The sequence below is a fragment of the Cornus florida genome, unplaced genomic scaffold, assembly GCF_030987335.1.
Source record: "Cornus florida cultivar Cherokee Brave unplaced genomic scaffold, ASM3098733v1 CherokeeBrave_3.0.0_Hap2_Chr03, whole genome shotgun sequence".
In the NCBI taxonomy this organism is placed as follows: Eukaryota; Viridiplantae; Streptophyta; class Magnoliopsida; order Cornales; family Cornaceae; genus Cornus; species Cornus florida.
The window spans coordinates 37374311-37393281 of NW_026775573.1; the positions used below are offsets into that span (position 1 = coordinate 37374311).

Genomic DNA, 18971 nt, shown 5'->3' on the forward strand with positions numbered 1-18971 from the left:
TATGGTTGAGTCAATAGGCCCCAAATGGCACTGGAGATTACTCAGTGTGACGGTTTGCATTTTATCATTTTCGGATTATGCATGATTATGATTATTTTGCAAATGGATTTAATTTTATTTAAATGTCATTTGATTACTTAAGAAAGGGTATTGTGGTCATTGTCATGCAAAATGTCGTAGTTGGCATTTGGTTATTTAATGAGGGGTATTATTGATCTTTTGTATGTAAATGACATACTTGGTATTTGATATGAGTTGGAGGGACATAATAAACTTTTTCTATGCAAAGGATGTGGATGGGAATTGGTATTGTTTAAAGAGCTTTATGGTCATTTTACATAGTCCTACCTTTGACTATATGTGTGGGCTTGACACCTATGTACATGATGAGGCTCCTTATGTTTATCTGTATCTCGTATGAATTGTGAGAAGGATAGGTACAAAGTGTATTGCCGTCGAAATTTCCGACCTTTTTCTTTTCCTCCGTAGTCACTTCCTTTACTTGCATATTTAGAGTCCTTGTGTTGAGAATTTGAAGTTGGTGTATGAAGGAAAGATGTTCTTGAAGTCATAAACTTCCTTTTTGGTGTAAAAGTTGTGAGCATATTCCCACCGTGGGGTTGTCAAAAACTGTATTGAAAAAGAGGGTTTGGTTATGCTACACAAAGGGGTGTTTAACATTCCTTTCATTTTGGTGGCTTTGATTCCTTCTCGGAGTTGCTTTAAATTGTTGTTTAGCAAGATTCAAGCTCATTTTGAGGTAGGGTTGTTTAAATCTCATAACCTTTAAATTTGGTGAATTATATCTCTTTAATTGAATGTTATTTACTTGAAAAAGAAAATAAATAAATAAATAAACTTGAATTGAGAACCATCTATTGGTCCTAAGGTTTCTTAAGACTTGTTTGCCTGTTTAGTGTCAAAAAGCTTTGGTTTAGTGGCCTTAAGTGTATACCTTATCTGCATTGAGGCTTAAAATATGATACTGGGGTATCATTGTCATTTACTTTTCAGTGACAGACTCTACACATTGACATATGTTGTTTCATCATAGCTTGTATACCTGGTTTATCTAAATTGGCTATGATAATTGAGGTTCAAAGTATAAAGATTAGCTACAGGTGTTTACAAGGGTGTTTGATTCTTTTTTCAGTTATATTCTAGGTGTACACGTATGCCTAGCTTGCTGCATTGCACTGAACAGGTGTGGTTGTGTCTACATTGTGGTTAATTCAATTTCAGCAATAGTATTGTGCTGAGTGCAACATACAGCTGTTACAAGGGTGTTTTTTGGGTTTTCCTTGGTATGCTTAGGAGTGTGACACGTGGCTGTGGTCCATGGTGATATAATCCTCCAATGACATTGAAGAGTTTAGAGGCTAAGCAAAAAGAGATATACTTCATTGTAGCCTCACCTATATGAACTGAGTTTACTGGTGCATAAGGTGGAATTTTGTGGTGAGATATCAAGGGTAATTGTGTCCTTTTACTGAGAGAATGTCAGAATTGTCCTTATACAATCATTGGCTCAAAGGTGACAGCAATGTATTCAGTGTAAAGTAGCTAAATATTTGTATTGCGCTATATACATGCTGTTATAGGAGCCTTTAGGGTTTTTAGGCCTTAAAAATCCACTGAAAGTTAAGCTGCAGCTAAGAACTCTCGAGAACCTCATGTTGAACAAGTTTTTCTTTTATCTTTGATGATGATTCATGCAAGAAAAACCCACTGATTCAAGCCTTGTGTGAGTACTAAGTGCTGAGATGCTACTGTTGTGAAAATTGCTGATGCAAGGGCTGGTCTGAGTAGTGAAAAATTGTTCCAAGCTATTGTGGTTACTTTTGAAGTCTGTCATAGGTATAAACAAGCTTTTTACACTTGCTCAACTCTTGGTTTTGAACATAAGCATGCTAAAATTGAATTTGTACTTTTAGATCAGTTAATTAATTTGTTTTTCTGGTTTAATCTGTGATTCAAGTACAAAATGGTTAAGTCTAGCTATTCTATGGATTATCTATCTACTAGCGAGTTTATATTGGTGAATCAAAGCTATTGAAATTGGCTGTGGAGCAAAATATTAGTGCGCTATGATATTGACTTTGTAAAACCCTAAAACAGTGCTGTTTTTTGCTTGATAAAACACTGTGACTAGACTTTGTGATATACTCATGCTATACTTGACTGTTTGAAGATATGAACATGAGTAATACAATGAAATAAGACTGTGGAAGCTACTGGTGGATTGATCTCGAAGGAAAATTCCTATTTTACCCCTCAAACCCTAACTGCAGCAGATTGGTGTTTTGAGGTAGTAACTTGGAGTTTTGAGCTGTCTAACCTATTTCAATTGTAGGAAGGACTTGATTATATTGTTTATCATCTGTAATGGTGTGTGTGGTGAGCTATATGAGCTTATTTGGTCCAAGCAAGGGTGCTTAGGATAGGGGGAGTATTTGTGTGCACTGTAATCAACTAGTGTGTGTATTGGTTGTGAAAACTAGTATCTATTCTTGTGCTTGAATGTGTGTAGAGAGTGAGACAACTGAGTGTGTAACAAGGTACATCCAGCTAGTAGTGGACTTTATTGACTGAGGCCAAGAACCAAGGTTTTTCCCCAGTTGACTTGTTTTAGTGTTCTTTGTGTGCTTGTTTCTATACTTAGTTAATCTGGTTAAAAAAAAAAGTTTAATCAATTCACCCCCCTCTTGGTTCAACACCATCTTCTCGAGCAGGTGACTGTGATATTTATTATGTTAATAAGCATGCTAGAATTTTAAAAGAATTTAATTGATAATGTTTATTGTATATGGACATCAATCAAATTATTCATTTTAATATTTTGTACATTATATCATTATGAATGTACATTCATCTCGCATAGTTTGGGGATGAGTTTGGAATGGGAAGGAAAGTGGAGACATCTCATTAGATGGTTGTTGAGAAAAGAATTAGAAATGAATGATGTGAAAGTTGGATGTCAGGGATTACCTCGTATCCAGGTCATTAATGGATCTAGAGAAGACGTAGAGACATACTCTGCGTGTGGTTGAGTCACTGGGCCCTAAATGACGCTGGGGATTACCCTGGGTAAGGGACAGATGACCAATTTTCTTCTCGTTGTGCTGGGGATTACCCTAGGCCGGATACATTAACAGTTGGAATATGTGGATTAATTGAGGCTTCTGGAAATGGGAAGTGTCTTTGGCATTGGCATTAGCATTGCACACTTCATTTTATTATCTCACATGATATTATTTTCCCTAGCCTGTATGATCCCTTTATCTGTTCTATGTGTGGATTCACGAAGGTATTAAGGATCTTATATCTATTCAATGTGTGGATTCATAGAGGTATTAAGGATCTTATATCTATTCTATGTGTAGATTCACGGAGGTATTAAGGAGTGCGCTTTAGGAAACTCCTACTGAGCTGTGGTTGTTCACTCCTATTTTATACACATTTTTTCAAGTCAGGGAAAGGAAGTCATAAAAGACGTTCCTCCCCAACTGTAGACAGATTTAGGACTGGTGGTCGTCGTGTTTTTTTTTATTTTTTTATTTTTTTTTATTTTTAATACAATGTACATAAGTGAGACAGTGTTGGATAATGTTAGTTCAGTTGTATCCCTGTTATGTAATAAATGTTATTACAAACTTTGAGACTTCATGATTGTAATAAATGTATCTTACATGTATACTTTCCTGCGTGGTATTATGATGGGAATGGAAAGGTTCACAGGTTTACAGGGATATTTATGTTTATAAGACCTTGGTTATTTGTGTGGTGAGTTTACAATCCAGACTTCTGTCTTGGGGCGTTACACTCTAGGTTAGGGATAAATGACCAATCTTCTTCTTGTGGTGCTGGAGATTACTCTGGGCTGGATACATTAACTGTCGAGGTGTGTTGTTGGTTGGTCTCTCGAGAAGTTGGGAAGTGACAGTGGCATTGGCATGGCATTGCATTGCACTTCATTTTATTGTTTCACGTGATATTATTTTCCCGAACTTGTATGATCCCTTTATCTTATATCTATTCTATGTGTGGATTCACGGAGGTATTAAAGAGTGCACTTTAGGAAACTACTACTAAGCTATTGTGCTCATTCCTATTTTATACACATCTTTTCAGATCATGGTAAGGAGGTCGTAGAGGACGTTCCTCCTTAGCCTTCGGCAGAGTTGCGACTGGTGGTTATGGTATTTTTTTTTTTTTTTTTTTTTTGCATAAAAGACAATGTATATTAGTGAGACAATATTGTATAAAGTTGGTTCAGTTACATCCCTGTTATGTAATAAATGTTATTACAGACTGTAAAACTTTAAAGTTGTAATATGAGTATCTTACCTGTTTGTTTTCATGTACAGTATTATTATTGGAATGGATAGGTGGATGTGTATGTGGAGACAAGTTACAGGGACGTTGATGTTGTTGAGACCTTAGTTATCTGTGTAATATGTTCACAATCTGGACTCCGGTCATGGGACGTGACAATTATTTTCCTGAGCTTGTATGATCCCTTTATCTTATATCTATTCTTTGTGTGGATTCACGGAGGTATTAAGAAGTACGCTTTAGGCAACTCCTATTGAGTTGTTGTGCTCATTCCTATTTTATACATATCTTTTCAGATTATGGCAAGGAGGTCGTAAAGGACGTTCCTCCCCAACCTTAGACAGAGTTGGGATTGGTGGTTGTGGTATTCTCTTTTGCATAAAAGGCAAGTGTATATTAGTAAGACAATGTTGTATAAAGTTGGTTCAGTTACATCCCTGTTATGTAATAAATGTTATTACAGGCTCTAAGACTTTAAAGTTGTAATATGAGTACCTTACCTGTTTGTTTTCATAGACGGTATTATTATGAGAATGGATAGGTGGATGTGTATATAGAGATAGGTTACAGGGATGTTGATGTTGTTGAGACCTTTGTTATCCGTGTAATATGTTTATAATCCGGACTCCGGTCTTCGGGCGTGACAAAGGTGGTATCAGAGCATGGTTCCTTAAACCTAGGGACGACGGGTAGAGGCCTGTCTACAGCTACAAGTGTAATGATTTGCATTGTCTTACATGTTTATGTGATTACTTGTTACTTGTTTTGCAAGCATACTTATGCGCTTATGTGACTACGTGTTTATCTGCTTAAAATGAAGCATGCTATATGTTTAAAGGTTTTCACTCATGACAAGTTAGTTTTGGGACTGTTGTTAGTGTTGTCATTTCTTGACGAGTGTTTCATCTATTTTGAGTATGCCGCCTCGTCGGAAGTATAAGACACTTGGAGGCCTGGGAGATAGGCATACTGTTGGACATGTTGGGGAGAGTTCCGCATCTCATCCTGTTGGACGGGAGGATATTCGGCCACCCACAGTTGAGGGTGAGGGGTCAGCCTGGCACGTGCTGACTACTCCTTTTCAAGATGTGTTGAGGACGCAGCCAGCTCCTTAGATAGTCCCATAATCAGTTGTATTGGCAGAGGAGGCTGAGACAGAGAGACGTCTCAAGCTTATGTCCAGATTTGTTAAGCTTATGCCTACACTGTTTGAGGGTAGTACAGATCCTTTGTTCGCAGATAACTGGCTTGATCAGGTTGAAAAACATATTTTTACCTTGGCAGTAATAAGTGATCACTTGAAAATTCTTTTGGTTACTTATAACTTCACTAAGGATGCCAAATTGTGGTGGAAGTCTGTGTCTAATAGGCTAGATGCAGAGACACTGCCATAGAATGTTTTTAAAGAGTTGTTTTATGACAAGTTCTTTCTGGTAACGAAAAGGTGGGAGTTGCATAAGGAATTTGACTCTCTTTTCCAGAGCAATAGTATGTCAGTGACAAATTATGGGAACAGATTCACTTCTCTTTCTCGTTTTGCTCTGGAAATTGTAAGTAAGGAAGAGGATAAAGTCCACAAGTTTATACAGGGACTCCATTACCAGAACAGGCCTATTGTGATAGCACAGTGCCTTAAGGGTTATTCTGAGGCTTTTGAGAGGGCATTAATTGTTAAAGTCAAGCTGAATGATAGAAATCAGACTCGAGAACAATTGAGGCAGAGATAGGTCAGTGGTTTAGAGAGAGAGGGCCAGTCTGGTAAAAGATAGAGAGGTGGTCCATCTCAGTCTGGAGGGTAGCAGCCAGTATGACCTGCTCTTATGACTCCTGTGCAATCGAGGTCGGGTAGGGGTGGAGTTATATATTTTCATTGTTAGCAGCCAGGGCATTTTAAGATTGAGTGTCCGCAGTTGACTGTTGCCTCAAGGATTTGTTTTAGATGTGGTCAGTAGGGCCACAAGGTGAAAGATTGTCTGAGGAGAGCTGGGCGCTCCAGTAGTGGTTATGGTTCGCAGCAGAGGCCATCTCAGTCGGCCATAACACAGTTTCACTGGTCAGCAATTGGGGATTCATGCTGGAGAGTCACAAGCCCAGGCACCTCAGGGTCATGTGTATGCAGTTGTCCTTGAGTCATCTTCAGGACCTTCAATGGTGAGGGGTATGTTTCTTGTTTTTGGATCTTGGGCTCGTATTTTATTTGATTTCGATATATTTCATACATTTATTTCATGCACATTTGCACTTGTATCGGGATTGGAGATCAGTTTTTTTGGACCGAGTGTTATGTGTTGATACGCTGATTAGTGGTTCATTGGTTTTGAATAGAGTGGTGTGGGATTGCACTATTATGATTGCGGTGCAGACTTTAGTTTTTGATCTTATCATTCTTGAGATGGCGGGGTTTGACGTCATTCTCAGGATGGATTGGTTGTCCACATTTCATGCCACGATAGACTGTTTCAGGGGTATAGTTTCAGTTTGTACGCCTGAGGGCGATTGTTTCTTTTTTGTGGGAGATCGGGGTGATTTCCATGTTTTAGCCTGTTATGGCGTTCGTGGTCGAGATCGTTGTGCTTTTATCTTGGCTAGCATTCTAGCTGAAGAAGATGGTGATGTGGGGATCCGTTGGTTGTTTGTGACTTCTTGAATGTGTTTCCGAATGACTTGCCGAATTTACCTCCTAGAAGAGAGGTTGAGTTTATGATAGACTTGATGTCTGGTACTACGCTGATTTCTATGGCTCTGTATCGTATGGCACCAGTAGAGCTGGAAGAGTTAAAGAAGCAGCTTGATGATTTAAGGCTGAAGGGTTTTATTCGGCCTAGTGTTTCACCGTGGGGCGCGCCAGTGTTGTTTGTTAAGAAAAAGGATGGTTCTATGAGGTTATGCATTGATTATTGAAAATTAAATCATGCAACTATCAAGAACTAGTATTCTTTACAGTGGATTGATGATTTATTTGATCAGTTGAGGGGAGCTATTTACTTTTCCAATATTGATTTGAGATCTGGTTTTTACCAGTTACGTGTTCGGTATGAGGATATTCCGAAGACATCTTTCCGTACACAGTATGGTCATTATGAGTTCATTGTGATGCCTTTTGGTTTAACTAATGCACCAGCAGCATTGATGGACATGATTTCCACAGATATCTAGACCAGTTTATGGTAATGCTTGTGGATGACATTCTTGTGTATTCACGATCTCGGGAGGATCACGAGATCCATTTAAGGATAGTGTTGCAAATGTTAAGAGACCACCATTTATATGCTAAGTATTCAAAGTGTGAATTTTGACTACAATAAGTGAAGTTTTTGAGACATGTTGTTTTAGGTAATGGTGTGTTAGTTGATTATTCGAAGATAGAAACAGGTTTGAATTAGGAATGTCCCAAGAATGTGTTCGAGATTCACAGTTTTCTTGGTTTAGCGGGTTATTACCGCAGATTTGTGAGGGACTTTTCTCGTTTAGCCGCTCCCATGACTCGGTTGACCCGAAAGGGAATTTGATTTGATTGGACTGAAGCTTGTGAGTCATCTTTTCAGGAATTGGAAACGAGATTGACTACGGCTCCAGTGTTGGTGACACCTCAGTGTGGTTTGGGTTATGTTATATTTTGTGATGGGGATAGTTTGTGTTGTGTGTTGTTGCAGGGTGGTAAGGTGGTGGCTTATAGATCTAGAAAGTTGAAGATTCACGAGCTTAATTATCCCACTCATGATTTAGAATTGGCAGCAGCCGTTTTTACTTTGAAATGCTAGAGGCATTACTTATATGGTGAGAGATTCGAGGTGTTCTCAGATCACAAGAGTCTCAAGTACCTTTTCTCTCAGAAGGACTTGAATAACAGATAAAGGCGATGGGTTGAGTACTTGGAGGATTATGATTTTGATTTACAGTATCATCCGGGTAAGGCAAATGTGGTAGTAGATGCCTTAAGCCAAAAGTCTCGTGGAGTTTTAGCTGGGTTAGCCATTCAGAAATGGAAGATGTTGGAGAATCTGGAAGAGATGGGATTACAGTGTTGTGATAGTAGTGTTGGCAGTGAGTTAGTTTTTCTGTTTAGTGTCGTGGCTTAGCCTACTCTTGTCACTTGAGTGATTGAGTCACAGAGATAGGATTCAGACTTAGCTGCCATTCATTAATTGATTTCAGGTGAGGACACAGTAAAAGACTGGACCTTACACACGGATGGTGGTTTACGGTTCAAAGGTTTGATTATGGTTCCTACAGTTTGTCGAGAGGATGTATTATGGGAGTTTTATACTTTTCGTTTTACTATTCATTCAGGTGGTACTAATTATATGTATCACAATTTAAGACGCCAGTATTGGTGGAATGGGATAAAGAAGGATGTGGCTCAATTTGTTACTAGATGTCTTACCTGTCAACAGGTAAAGACAAAACATCAAAGACTTGCCGGTCTATTACAGCCATTGCAGTAGAGTAGTGGGAGTGTATTACCATTGACTTTGTGGTTGGGCTTCTGAGGTCATAGAGGGGTAATGAGGTTGTATGGGTTGTTATTGACAGATTGACCAAGATAGCTGACTTTTTTCCTGTTAAGGCAACAGATACTGCAGAGACACTTTGCAGATTGTATGTTAGGGAGATAGTGAGATTACATAGGGTTCCGGTGTCCATTGTTTCAGACAGGGATGTCAAGTTCATATCAAAATTCTAGGAAGGACTTCATACAACATTTGTTTACCATTGCATTTTAGTACGGTATTCTTTCTTTTGACGGACGGCTAGTCGAAGCGTACTATCCAGATCTTGGAGGATATGCTTTAGGCCTTTGTACTTGATTTTGGTGGTAGTTGGGACGATCATTTACCTCTTGTTGAGTTTGCCTACAATAATAGCTATCAGTCGAGCATTAACTAGGCTCCTTTTGAGGCGTTGTATGGTTGGCCTTGTCGTTTTCCAATGTGTTGGACTGAGGTGGGTGAGGCAGTTGCCTTAGGACCCGATATTATTTTAGAAACTACAAAAAAGATTAAGTTGATTCGGCAGGGATTCCTTACTGCTCAGAGCCGATAAAAAAGTTATACGGATAGACGGAGACGGCCATTATCCTTTGAGGTGGGAGACCACATGTTTCTTAAGGTTTCTCCATGAAAAGGATTACTACGGTTTGGAAAGAGTGGCAAGTTGTCACCTTGTTTCATTATGTCGTTTAAGATTATGGATCGTGTAGGCGAGGTTGCTTACAGGTTAGCATTACCAACACAGATATATAAGGTTTATAATGTGTTTCATGTTTTGATGTTATGAAAATATGAGCCAGATCTATCTCATATGTTGAATTGGGCTGATGTTGACATTAATGAAGACATTTCTTATGAGGAGGGACCCGTTCAGATTTTTGACACTTAAGACAAAGTGTTAAGGGGTAAGATGGTATCTCTCGTTAAGGTTTTATGGCGACACCACGGTGTCGAGGATGCTACTTGGGAATGAGAACAGGATATTCGTTCCGCGTATCTGAGTTTGTTTTCTTCCCCAAGTATGACTTTATTTCGAGGACGAAATCCTTTTATGTTGGGGAGGCTGTGATGATTTACACTTTTTCATTTCTCTCGGACATTTTGGCATTTACGTATTTTTATTTTATTGTCGTGATTATGATTATTTTGCAAATGTATTTATTTTATTTAAATGTCATTTGATTATTTCATGAAAAACATGGTGGACTTTTGCTATGTAAGTGGCATGGAAGAAATTTGGTAGTGGTTGGAGGGTGTTTTAGTCATTGCACAAGGTCTTATTTTTTACTATCATGAGAACTTGACACATAGGCTGGACACTTGTTCACATTTGGCTTGTGCTTAGTATAATTCTATATGCATATGTACAAAGATATGTTTTGCAAAAGCTAATTTCGTGCCTTTTATTTTCCTTCCATAGTCACTCTCTTTAAACTTAATTTTGAAGGCTCCATTTTCTTCTTTGTTGGTGATTCAATACCTCTCTTTTGGTGATTTGGATTGTTGGTAACAAGGGTTTCAAGGTTTTTTTGAGGTAAGGTTGTTTAAATCTCACAATCTTTGTCTTTGGTGAGTCAATTATATTTGTTTTATATTAAAACTGAAATTTGACAACTAAATTGTGTTTTCTTCCCATGATAAGGTGTACACTTGAATATTGGAATTGTTGTTAAGTTTTTTGTTGCTATTATGATATAATTGTGGAAAGGAAGCATGCCTAAAGGGTTTAATTTTATAGTGAATAGAACCATAAACTTAATGTGATGACGTTCAGCTGATTTTGCTAATGAGCATGCTATGATTTATAGAAAACAGAATTGATAATATTTATTGTGTATGGGACAAAGATTGAATTGTTGATTTTAAAATGTTGTACATTGTATCATTATAAATGAACATTCATCTTGCATGGTTTGGGGATAAATTTGAGACAGAAATGAAAGTAGAGACATCTCATTAGAAGATTGTTGAGAAAAGAATTAGAAATGAATAGTGTGAAAGTCGGATGACAGGGATTACCTCGTGTCTAGGTCGTCAATGGATCTAGAGAAGACGTAGGGACATACCCTGCGTATGGTTGAGTCACTAGGCCCTAAATGGCGCTGGAGATTACTTTGGGTTAGGGATAGATGACCAGTCTTCTTCTTGTGGTGCTGGAGATTACTTTGGGCAGGATACATTAATTGTCGAGGTGTGTTGTTGGTTGGTGTCTCAAGAAGTTGGGAAGTGACCGTGGCATTGGCATTAGCATTGCATTGCACTTCATTTTATTGTATCACATGATATTATTTTTCCGAGCTTGTATGATCCCTTTATCTTATATTTGTTCTAATGGTGGGTTAACGAAGGTATTAAAGAGTGCACTTTAGGCAACTCCTACTAAGCTATTGTGCTCATTCCTATTTTATACACATATTTTCAAATCATGGCAAGGAGGTCGTAGAGGACGTTCCTCCCCAGGCTTTGATAGAGTTGGGACTGGTGGTTATGGTATTTTCTTTTGCATAAAAGACAGTGTGTAATAATGAGACAATGTTGTATAAAGTTGGTTCAGTTACATCCTTGTTATGTAATAAATGTTATTATAGACTCTAAGACTATAAAGTTGTAACATGAGTATCTTATCTGTTTGTTTTCATATACAGTATTATTATGGGAATGGATAGGTGGATTTGTATGTGGAGACAGGTCACAGGGATGTTGATGTTGTTGAGACCTTAGTTATCCATGTAATATGTTCACAATCTAGACTCCTATCTTGGGGCGTGACAATCCCCATAGTATAGATATAGTGCATATTACCTTATTGAAGACTTAAGTACTATTTGTGTATATAAATCTTTATACTATGAAATTTTGTTGCATATTGTACCTTTCTCAGCAATAATAATTTAAAATGAATAAGAGAAAAAAAAAAAAAAAAAAAGAAAGAAATAAAAAAAAACAAAGAGACCATGTACGGGTCATGTAACCCCAAAACCCTCAATAATGCCCAATCTATCCCCTTGTAATATTTCTCATTTTCCCTATTTTCTATTTTTCCGGGATTTTTTTGATTTTTCTGGATTATTTTGGTTTTCACCTCGTTTTGTGTGCTGGGCACTGTGGGGTGCGCCAGGTGATTCTTGAGGTTTGTTGGGGCATTTCTTTGAATTTGGGACTTTTAGAAATGCATTGTTGGTCATTTCAGCATTTTTTAATTTTTTGGGCCGGGAGGTCTCGGGTAGGACCCGCAATAGATTTTGTGATGTACAGTGATTATTTTTCATGGCCATTGCATTTCATAAATATTCATTTGATGTATATTTGTGTAGTTATGTGTTTAGAAATGAGTGGTTGTAATGTGTTTAGTGTGTGTGTACATATATATTTATATATATAATGATGGTAAAAGAAGATATTTGTTGCGTGGGACTCACGGATAACCATTGTCACTACTATAGCAAACCATTTTTCTTCTTCTCAGTCACACCATTTCTCTTTCTCCATTTTCTTTTTTTCTTTTAGCCACACATATAAGCTTAGATCTACACTCCATCTTTGAGAATTTAACTTTACCACTGAAGGCAAAGTTAACGAGCACGACGAGAGCTTCAAATTGATCATAGCAGTTTTTCATTTGGAGCACTTTGGGATTTTCAAAAATTTGGAAATTTTGGGGTTTTTCTTCATTTCTGAGGTAGGGGTATCTAATACCACTCAATATTTGATTTCGGTGAATTAATCTCTTATGAATTTTGTCTTAGCATGCTTAATTTGTATGATCTTGCCTATGGAAATTAGGGATTATATGTATCTAATGTGGAAGTTGTATTTTATGTGATAAATGAGTTGATATTCATGCCTAGTTGAATTGCTATGAAAGAGCATGCTTGATTTGAATTATAATATGCCTAACATGCTTGTATGCTATGTATGTGAAGTAAATGATGAATTTGCTTTATATGGAGTCATTGTATTAATTACCTCAAAGCATGCTACTTTATTGAGAATTGAATGCAGTATGAAGTTTTATATTTGACATGGCATTGGAAGGCATGAAGCATTTATGCATGGCATTGGGTAAGAAATGGGAAAAAAGGATTTGAAAATAAATGAAATTTGTTTTGGGGAAAAGATTTGAAATGGTTTGCGAAAAGCTGTGACCTAGAGGGAATTAGGGAAAGACCCTAGCGTGGTTGAGCAACCTAGGCCCCAAATGACACCCTAAGTTGCCTTGTGGTCAGGGATAGTTAGTCAAATCCTTCTCTCGTAACGCCATAGAGCTACTATGGGTCAGGTTACATTAACGGTTTGGAATGGAAAAATAGAAATGTTTTGAAAAATGGGGAGTGACATTGGCATATCATTACATCCCATTGGCATGACATTATGTAAATATGGTTGGATCGGCTGTGTTATTGTTATGTTTCCCCTCTAATATAGCATAATCTTGTACTTTTATTTTCTATACTTTGTTTGGATTCACGGGGTCATTAAGAAGTGTGTCCTAGGCACCTCCTACTGAGACGTTGTGCTCACCCCTTATATTACCATTTTCAGGTCACGGAAAAAGAGTGGCGGATGATGTTCCACCACAAGCTTAGGCGGTATTAGAAGATTAAATTTTTGTTATCTTTTGAAACCAAAGTTCCATTTTTTTTGTTAAGCCTCGGCATGATTGACTTGTAACTTGTGAGCTTGTAATTATAACTATGGTCATTTTGTAGTATTTTGATGTAACCAAATTTATCTTGGACTTCAATGGATGTATTAATCTCATTTTGGCATAAATGATGTATTAATTATGAATGGACATAGGACATGACTATAGTGTCCTTTGTTGATCTCGGGTTCAGATAAGGACCTAGTTAGCGATTTGGAACCCCAGGTACAGGTCATTACAAATTTGGTATTAGAGCGTATAGTTTGAAAACCATTAGGATGATAGGTAGAGGCCTACGAAGGGTTGTGTGGAAGGTGGATTGCATAGTTCATGTGCTTATGTGTTAAAGTGTTTATTATTTTAGAAACATGCTTATTTGCTTAATTGCTTATGTGTTCATAGTTTTGAAAGACATGTTCCTTGCTAAGTGTTCGCATGTTTACATGTTTAAATGCTAAAACCTATGTTACATGGCCATGTGTGCGGAATATTTATGTGATAATGATTAAAAACAAGTTGATTTTGATAAGATTACAAGTATGAAGAGTATGGTAACGGAAAGTGACAGGCACGGTTTGTGCAGCTTTATTTTAAATGATAATGTAGCAAGTAGTGAGCACGGTATATGCAAGCATGTTTCGTATGGTATTGTGACGGGTTGTTTAAATTTTAAATGAAGGGACACGATTGTAACATGGTATGGGGTACGATTATATATATATGTGTTCATGTGTGTATATGCAGTTGAGTATGAGATAGTTATTAGTACGGTAGAGTACTTGTTGTGGCGTAGATGGTTGTGTGAGTTTTGATCGGAGTATGCAAGGAGCTCAGTGGCCCTAGGGTTGTTGAGTGACAGTTGTTATCGAACGAAGGGTGTGGATTTCTAGCTCGCATAATGAGCTATTCGGTGCGTGGTAGTTCCAGTTTTCTTATTGTTTTTTTTTTTTTTTTTTAGTGTGGTGCTCGGAGCAAGACCTTAAAAGGATTGCGTGTTGTATAGTAAGGTGTCCAGGGTGAGGTATATGGGTTTTATGTATTAGTGTATGGGTTCTCGTGACCGTGGAGGTCAGGTGTTCGATGTGGGGGAAAGGTATGACCTTTATAGGTTACTGTTTGTGACTTTGGCCACGGTTTGGTACGGAGGTTCTCTTTGAGCCTATTTGTGGTGGGTGTGATAGAGGTTGCAAGAGTCACGAGTGTAGTCTATGGGTTGTAGATGTATATTTCGGGTATTCTGGTACGATCTAAGAATGTGTGTTGGTTATAATTATTAAGGGGATTTGTTGGACTCTGTGGATCATTTCGTGGTCTTGTAAGAGTATGTTTTAGAGATTGTCTAGTCGAAGGTGATTCCTATTTCAAGAAGCTACAGGAGTGTGTTGCAGGTAATTGACTCTTGGAGAGTTGATTACATGGCTCGGTTGGTAAGTAGGGTTGTAGGTTGACACGGTCGTCGAAAGAATCTTGAGGTGTTGTATAGTGGTCAGCTGTGTAATGCAGGATTGCACGATAAGACAGGTAGTATGTGGTCATTGGAGTGTTTGGTCATTTATCGATGAGGTAATAGAGGGTAAGTATTGTGTTACCATATGCATTATGTTTTAGAATTGAATGATGTGGACTGGAGTTGTATTCCGGTTATGTTTGGAGTATCAGAAGGTGGTACTTGTTGTTTGAGGATCCGAAAAGATAGACTGTTGATTAGAACGTTTGGGATGAGGGAGATCTAATATGTAACGACTTGAACCCGAGGGTCCAAATCGTTAACCGGGTCCTTATCCGAACCCGAGGTCAACTAAGGACACTACCATCCTTTTCTACGTTAATATATAATATACGAGTCATACCGGGCTTTTTTTTTTTTTAATTAAAAAAAAAAATTAGCAATAACAATAATAATGAAATGAAATCATAACTACGAAATATGTCTAAACAGTCCATTAACCCATGGAACCCTGTGGAGGAGCGTCGTCCGTCACTTCCCTTCCGTATCCTGAAAAAAATGTTAATAATAAAGGGGTGAGCATAAGCTCAGTAGGAAGTGTCTAAGGCACACTTCTTATAAGCCCGTGAATCCACATAAGGAATGGGTAAAAAGGAGTGGGGTCATACCATGGGAAATACATATTCTCAACCATAACAACTAGTATGTAGCCAATGTCAACCAATCAGAAATTTCCCACAATGTCATGAAATGTAATGTTATGCAAATGTCGCTCCCCGTTTCCGAAACATTTCCGTTTCAACTTCAAAACCGTTAGTGTAATCCGACCCAAGGCATCTCCAAGGCATCACAAACGGAGGGTTGACTAACTATCCACGACCACAAGGCACCTCCAAGGCATCGCATCTAGCCTAGTTAGCTCAACCATGCTCCCTTCTAGACTACACTAACAACACGGACCACTAGGCGCCTCCTAGGCGTCCGGTTTTCGTGAACACTTTTAGAAATATTTTCCCAAAAATTTATTTCCTTTGTTTTGAAAGCATTTTTCCATTTTCTCTTCCCAATGGATGCAAGAATGCTCCATGTTTCAAATCATCAACTCAACAATAAATTTTTTTACATATACTATCCCACATAAATTTTTTCTAAAACACAATACTCATGCTTTCAATCAATCATCAATTTAACATGATAAGCATTTAAGACAAAAATTTATCTTCATATAGGAATATATAATCACTACGTAACAATTAACAAGTAGCCATGTATTCCGCTTCCAACATTTAAACAATCCTTGCAAAAATTATACAAATTGAGCATGCTTAACATCAAATTAAGAAAGAAAATTCACAAAAGTATAAGAATTTATGCATTAGAACACCCCTACCACAAATGTAGCCAAAATGCATCCCCGGCCGGAAAAGTCAACGCCGGTCAACGCGGTCAATGCTGGTCAACAAAAGTCAACGTCGGTTAATGGCGGCGGAACGGAAAATTGTTCAGTGGGAACGCAGCCGTCGACGAGGAGATTCTACTGTTCCAAAGGCTTAGCTCCGGAATCTGACTCCAAGTGGCCCAAAACCCCTTCCGAAGCATTAAATCAAAAATTTTCAAAAATTCGTAAAATAATCACTGCTCCTCCAAAAATTAAATCCTTTGACTATGTGATAGACAACGACGGGAGGAACGTTTTCCGTCAAGGAATCAAGATTGGAAACCCAACCGTTTGGCCGAAAAATGGAGGAGAATAATGAAGCTCAAAGAAAAAAGAAAAGAAAACAGAGGGGAGGTCTGGCTGCAAGAGAGAGAAGAACTGATAGCCAAAAATGGTTAATAAGCCATTATAAGGCTTGGTGATGTTGCGGGTCCCGCATAAAAAGTATATTTTCATTATAACATTAATATATATATATATATACATTTACAAATTAATTTACAACTACACAATCCAGCAACACCCATGAAATATGCTAAAAATAATAGTGCATGATATGTAATGGATCTGTGACACAACTCCCGTGCTCAATGGCCCTAGTAGCGGGTCCCACCTGGGACCTCTCTACACGAAAAATGGAAAAGGAAAAAAAAAAAGCCGAAATGGTATCCATTGCATTTCCAAGAGTCCTGAACTCAAGGAAATGCCCCAACCAACTCTCAAACACACCCGGCACACCCCACGGTGTCCGACACATAATACGAGACAAGACAAAAATAATCCAGAAAATAAAAAAAATCCCAAAAAAATGAAAAATGAAAAAAAATGAAGATCATTACATTATAGGTTTAGTTGGTAGCCCCATTTGACTTTTATTCGGGTCAATGGTGTTTTGAGGAACGATGAAGAGGAGAGGTGATGATGTTGAACCTAGAATGTGGAGTTTCTTTAACTAGACGTGTAGATAGCCTTGGGAAGAGTGGTTTAAGTAATCGGTTAAGTGTTAGTGGTTGATTGTGTTGTAGTTGGTTTTTATAAGACAGTTGGGCTTTGAGTGTTCCGGTTGCGGTGCTCATTTTTCCTTTTTGGGATTTGTCAGCATGACATTGCCATATAAAGGTTCTTTTCTAGTGGCAAGTAGTGGTCGCTGTGGAGAGTTTCGAGAGTAATGCATACTCTCTTTGTTATGATGATGTCATCCAAGGGTGCTTGAGGGGAGATTACTTGGCGGTAGCCTATTGAGTCGGTGGGATGTGAGTCCTGGTTGTCATTTGAGGATGATGGTAGTAGAGGCGTTATGACGTGATGTCTTAGCACTGATGAGTATAATGGTTTAAGGTATGATCCAAGGGTGGATTAAAGAGTATAACACTACAACATATTAGGTTTTTACCAACGTTTTTAAAAAAAATGCTGGTATAGGTCTAATATTACCAGCGCTCTCTTTAGAAGCACTGGTATAAGTGTAATGGTACCAGTGCTTTTTATAGGAGCGCTGGTATACGTGTAATGGTACCAGCGCTTTTGTAGGAGCGCTGGTATAGGTCTAAATATTACCAGCGCTTCTTTTAGAAGCGCTGGTATAGGTATAATGGTAATAGTGGCCGCGCTCTTTGTAGAAGTGCTAGTATAGGTTTAAATATTACCAACGCTCCTATTAGAAGCGCTGGTATAAGTGTAATGGTAATAGTACCAGTGCTTTTTGTAGGAGCGCTAGTATATGTGTAATACCAGCGTTTCTTTTAGGAGTGCTGGTGTAGGTGTTCCCATTTTTTACCCTTCCCTCCATTTTTTTTTTACCTTCCCTCTATTTTTTCCCTCCATTGATTTTATATATAGAGAAATTTGGGCCCTAAAACTATGTTGTTTTGTGGGGAATTAACATTGCATTCTCCACTTTCCCATTTCATTTTGCAAAGCCCTCTAATCCTTTCATTTTGCAATAGCCCTAATCCTTCAGCCATTCTCCACTTCACATTCCCATTCCAGACATCATCTAGCCGTCATCTAGTCGGGAATGCGGAAACAGCAATTCGAAGGAAACAACCAAAGCAGATTTTGAAGCAATTCGGCTTCGAGTGCGTAGGGAAAGAAGCGCGGTCATCTAGCTGGGAATACGGAAACAGCCAAAGCAGTAAACAAGATCCTCCTAATTTCACGCAAAGGGGAAGAAGTGCTTCGAGTGCGTAGGGGCAGAAGTGCTTCGAGTGGGTTTGATTTGAGATCAGGTGGGTTTGATTTCACGCGACAACGCATCCTCCTAATTTCAATGATTCTGCAACCACTATTTGATCTCATTCTGTACTTAAGATTGTTGTTTTCAAATTTTTTTTTTCTTTGTACAGGAGGAAATAATCGATCTTAGCTTGGATTACTGGAACAAGTTTTGTCTGATTTCGTTTTTCAGGTAATTTCTTCTTCTTTTTTTTTTTTTTGTTCCAACATTGAGAAAACTTTAACTCTTAAACTTTAGCTTGGATTGGCATCGGCTGCTTTTCTTATCTGTTCTTCTTAGTTTCCCTTGTTCTCTGTTTTCTAGGGTTTTTGGATTGGGAAAGCTCCATATTTATTTTGTTGATTCTTTCTTGTGTAGGTGATTTTGTTTCGTCAGATCTC

At 38.1% G+C, this 18971-nt stretch overlaps 1 long non-coding RNA gene across 1 annotated transcript; it reads left to right on the forward strand.

The window, feature by feature from the left end:
- The first annotated feature begins 401 nt into the window (after nucleotides 1-401).
- Nucleotides 402-5109, forward strand: LOC132300294 (uncharacterized). The gene is made up of 4 exons (XR_009480386.1): nucleotides 402-760; nucleotides 4132-4199; nucleotides 4368-4510; nucleotides 4632-5109. It is a non-coding gene; the product is annotated as an uncharacterized LOC132300294 (long non-coding RNA).
- The last annotated feature ends 13862 nt before the right edge of the window (nucleotides 5110-18971 follow it).